This window comes from Octopus bimaculoides, chromosome 5 (genome assembly GCF_001194135.2).
Source record: "Octopus bimaculoides isolate UCB-OBI-ISO-001 chromosome 5, ASM119413v2, whole genome shotgun sequence".
NCBI lineage: Eukaryota > Metazoa > Mollusca > Cephalopoda > Octopoda > Octopodidae > Octopus > Octopus bimaculoides.
The window spans coordinates 59,668,321-59,674,111 of NC_068985.1; positions in this window are offsets into that span (position 1 = coordinate 59,668,321).

Below are 5,791 nucleotides of genomic sequence, written 5' to 3' on the forward strand. Positions count from 1 at the left end.
ATATATATATACACATATATATATATACATTTGTTCTTGAATGAGTACGTAATTACATATGCATACATACACACACAAATATATATATATATATATATATACATAGTGGTATGTTATATAAACAATAAAGATCGTTGAAACTCCAGGTGTCTATACAATTACTACCTGCTGCATTTGCTAAAAATACCCAGTTGTAAAGTACTGTAGCTACAGTCTGCAGCAGTGGATGTCACTGGAACTTTTACTGTGTTAATACCGCGTTTAATATAGACTTTCATCGTAGCTTATTTACATATCCTACAAATATATATATATATATATATATCTGTGTGTATGTGTGTGTGTTCTTTTGGAGGGAGGAAGAGTGGATCTCGAAGTAGATGATAAAGCTACAAATAATAGCGTGTAAATGTTGGGTTAAAAAAATCTTTTGGATAGAAAAATTAAAAGGTTGCCCGTTGAACTCAGACCCACGTCTCCTGGAAGCATGATAGGTGTTCTGCCATTGAATCAAAGCAACCATTTGAATTTCTCTATCCATTTTAGAAACTTTATTCATACCAATGATAATTGTATGTTGCTGACGTCACTAGAATTTATAAAGTTCTGGAGAACATGAAGTAATCCGTTTTTTGTTTTGGAATTATTTCATGTTCTCAAGAAGTGTATAAATTCATATGACGTCAACTGGGGGGAGTGCGTGTGTGTGAGTGTGTGAGTGTGTGTGTGTGTGTGTGTGTGTGTGTATGTGTGTGTGTGTGTTTTAGTATGTATACATATATTGTGTGGAGTCAAAATGTTTGCAATATTTTGGTAACTTACTTTATTTATCAATTCGCAATAGAAGCATCGTGTTGCACCGTCGTGTTGCACTGTCTGCTAGTTCTTTGATCCCACGCTAATACCAGTTCTTGTTCATCGAGGTGGAGAACTTTTTTACTGAAGCTTCCACTTCCTTTTAATTGATAAAGAGCTACGTACAACAAGAATCAAAACATTGAGGTGTGTATTTGTTCTTACTTTGTTTCTATACTCTCGAACGTGTACAAGGTTCTTCGCTATTGGGAGTCGTATAGGAGGTCGACCTTTCTTTGTACACTATGACTGCAAACAACACACCTGCACTGAAGGACATAAGTGGACTACTAGATACTATATTTCGGCGTAATTCTCGCCTCTTCAGTAGTAGTCACCTCTTCGTCTTTAGAGCTGAGTAGAAACAACTCTCTTATCAGTTGAATTTAACAAGCAAAACGCCTGTTGATGTTTGTAATCATTTGCTACATCGAGCTTAAAATATTGCAATCACGCAGAATAGCGAAAATCAAAATATTGATACGCTACACTACACACACACCCACACCCGCGCACGCACACACACACACACACACACACACACACACACACACGAGAACACACACAACACACACACACACAACACACACACACACACACACACACATGAGCACACACACACGAGCACGTACACAAACACGCATGCACACACATACACACAGAGTTCTGTTTCTGATTTGTAATTTGCTTTAATGACCACCAGGTGGATGAGAGTCGAAGTTCAGTCTGGGCAGATTATAATTTAAACTATCAGAATAGTATAATGCGGAGGTCTGGCAGTAGCAGTAGCATGCTGGACAAAATGATTAGCAGTATTTCGTGTCTTTATGTTCTGAGTTCAAATTCCGCTAAGGTCGACTTTGCCTTTAATCTCTTTGGGGTCGATAAAATAAGTATCAGTTGCGTACTTGGGTCGATGTAATCGACTTGCCCACTTCCGTGAAACTGCCGCTCTTATGCCAAAATCTGAAACTAATGTAATGTATTATAATACTCTTTATTCTTTTACTTGTTTTCAGTCATTTGACTGTGGCCATGCTGGAGCACCGCCTTTAGTCGAATCAAATCGACCCCCAGGACTTATTCTTTGTAAGTCTAGTACTTATTCTACTGGTTTCTTTTGCCGAACCGCTAAGTTACGGGGACGTAAACACACCAGCATCGGTTGTCAAGCGATGTTGGTGGGACAAACAGTCACACAAACATATACACACATACATACATATATATTCAGTCTACCAAATCCACTCACTTGCCCAAGGTGCCACGCAGTGGGACTGAACCGGCAACCATGTGGTTGGTAAGCAAGCTACTTACCACACAGCCACTCCTACACCTATGTATAATACTGTGATGACATAATATATATTGGAGTCAACAATGCCATGGTTCATATTATTTGCTGAATGTATTCTTTTTTACTCTTGGCACAAGGCCCGAAATTTTGGGGGAGGGGACCAATCAATTAGATAGATCCCAGTACGCAACTGGTACTTAATTTATCGACCCCGAAAGGATGAAAGGCTAAGTCGACCTCGGCGGAATTTGAACTCAGAACGCAAAGACAGACGAAATACTGCTAAGCATTTCGCCCGGCTTGCTAATGTTTCTGCCAGCTCGCCGCCGACGAGATATGACACATTACCTTCTCACTTATACGTCATAACAATAGTTTTAAAACCTATTTGAAATGTCAGTGTGAACGTGAATCGTTGAGACGGACATGATTCTTATTGTAGCTGTTGTTAACGTCAAGTCTGATCAAACCAAGCAAAACGATATTCAAAGATACTCAGGCTAAGACTCTCCCTTTTATTTATTGTCAGTAATACAATATCTTGGTCCACGTCATATACAATGGATTCGTTTGAAAACGGTAATATATTTCGTTTCGGGAAGATTTTGCTCGTCTTTGTTGTAGGTCGAATGAATGTTTTGTGCATGTGCATGTGAGCAAGTGCGTGTGCATATGACTGTGTGTGGTATACATGTAAAATCTGAGTGGAAGTACCTATACTTCATATTCTCTCATATGTTAACATAAGGTCAGCATTTTGAGAGTAGGGGAAGCCGATTGCCGATTACATCGACCCAATACTCAAATGATACTTCTTTTATCGACTCTGAAAGAATGAAATATAAAGTCGACTTCAGTATTTGACTCAGAATGTATAGAGAACGGAAGAACTGTGGTTAAGCATTTTGACCGACGTGCTAACGAGTCTACCAGTTAGCTTGCCTCGCCGATACTTAATATTGAAATATCAGTTTGGAGAAAGCAGTTTGCCCTGTAAACTTAGTTTCAATCAGCGCCTTCGTTAGGGCTATGTGGAATGAAGACATTTTCCTTGGTATATAAGTGGCTACGGTCACATGGAGAAGAAGATATTTGACAGTCATTCTTGTTTTGTTTCACTATTTGGGTGCAGTAAAATATCGTACCAGTAGCATAATGATTGCTCCGAGTTCCGATTGTAGAGGCAAGAGTGGGTAGAAGAGACCTTAGACACTCTATTGAAAAGTTGACAGCATCGCAAATGTCAACAATGTCAACTAACCTATCTGGATTGGACTGGTGCCCGTTGCGTGATGCCGGACTTAATATCCTGCACGATACAGTCACTGGAGACCAGCGTGGTAAACTCAGAAGACGTTCGGAGTAATTAGAATTATGTAAGAGACTAGGATGAACTTCCATAGTATTTTAAGAGATGTTTGATGATTATTTTATATTAGCGTTTTGATTTTCGTGTGTGTGTGTGTGTGTGTGTGTGTGTTTGCTTTAACATCACTCGCAGTGTAGCAGCTGACAGTTACCCCTGTCTGAAATAAAACATTTGCAAGCTAGGTTGCAAGGGCACCTCTATTAAGCACACCTTTCATGTTGGTAGAAAGATAAAATATTTCCTATCATCTCCAAACATAGGTTTCTTTCAGGCATGCTCTTAACTCATCAGCAGGTAACTGGCAGAGTTTGTCTGAAATCCCCAGAAAACAAGACTGTGACTCCACCAATAATGTTCATGCTTAGCGGCATTTTGCCCGTCTTTAACATCCTGAGTTCAAATTCCGCCAAGACTGATTTTGCCTTTCATCCTATCGGAGTCAATAAAATACGCACAAGTTGAGTTTTGGGGTCAATATAATCTACTTGCTTCTTACTCCCAAATTACTGGCTTTATGCTAAAATCTGGAACCCATTTATACAAATTTTAAATATGAAATAATAAAAATAGTTTTTATCTTCCATAGTATGTGAAACTGCGTAGTAACTCTATGAAATTATGATTCTTAAATGAAGAATTTTCATAACACTATTTAAATACCAAGTAATTTTCCCCAGTATTCAAGATGCAGTCCCATTGCACAACCACATTACAGTTCCTTCATTTGTCTGCCCCACTTACCAATAATATATAAACTGTGTAAGGCGGCGAGCTGGCAGAATCTTTAGCAAACAGGACGAAACGCTTAGTGGCATTTTGTCCGTCTTCACGTTCTGAATTCAAATTCCGCCGAGGTCGACTTTGCCTTTCTTCCTTTCGGGGTCGATAAAATAAGAACCAGTTGAGTACTAGCATCGATGCAATCGACTTACCCCTTCCCCGAAATTGCTGGCCATATACCAAAATTTGAAATCAATATATAGACTGTGTTACAGTTTATACATTATAGTTATTGCAGTGTATATATTATGACATAATCCATATCGTATTTGTTACTGTGTTTATTTTATATTTGTTGGACTGCATATATTATAATAATTGGTTTCAAATTCCAGCATGCAGCCAGTAATTTCGGGGGGCGAGAGGCAACATCGGCTCCAGTGCTCAACCGGTGCTTATTTTACCGACTCCGAAAAGATAACGACTAAAGTCGACTACGGCGGAATTTGAACTCGTAACTTAAATACGGATGAAATGCCGTTAAGCATTTGCCCGGCGTCTTAACATTCTGCCAGTTCGCCGCCTTATAGATATCATCATCGTCTCGGTCTATATATTACAGTTGTTACAGTCAATATATTTCTAGAAAAAGTAGAGATTTATATTTTTGTTGCTATCTTCTCACCACCGCAGCCCCACTACATTTTTTTTTTACCTTTAATCCTATTCCTGATATCTCATCTAACATCTTATCTGCTTTTCTTTAATCTTTAAAGCTGCTTCGTCTTCTACTTCCTCTTGTTTTTATTACTGTTATTATTTTGTCGATTTTTTGGGGTGTTTTTTGGTCTTCTTGTGATAATTGTTGTTGCTGTTCTTCTTCTTCCTCTTATTCTACTTCTTCGTTTTCTTCTCTGTTTTGATCTTCCTTTTCTTCAATTACAATGACGTCATTAGAAATCCATGCGATCGATAGATATATGTGGTTTCCTTTTTTGTCCTTATCAATTTATCAATTAAACTATGCTACTACTATTACTACTACTACTACTACTAGCAGCAGCAGCAGCAGCAGCAGCAGCAGCTGTAGTAGTAGTAGTAGTAGTAGTAGTAGTAGTAGTAGTAGTAGTAGTAGTAGTAGTAGTACAGCTGTGTTCAGAAGAGATGATTTCATATTCCTTCCTACTCTTCTGCCATATTCTATTATTCTGGATGTTTAGTTCTGAGTCTATCTATCAATTATTCCTATTTCGGAATAAAAGAATAACGGAATGGGAATTTATTACTTTCTAACAGCAAATACTCATCTGTATGCATGGTTGTATATATATATATGCGAGTGTTATGTATCTATGTATGCATGTATTTACGTACATATGTTTGCATTTATGTAAGAATGTATGTTAGGTAGGTACCATATAGATAGATAGATAGATACATACATACATACATACATACATACATACATACATACATACATACACATACACATATATATATATATATATACACACATATATATATATATATATATATATATATATATATAT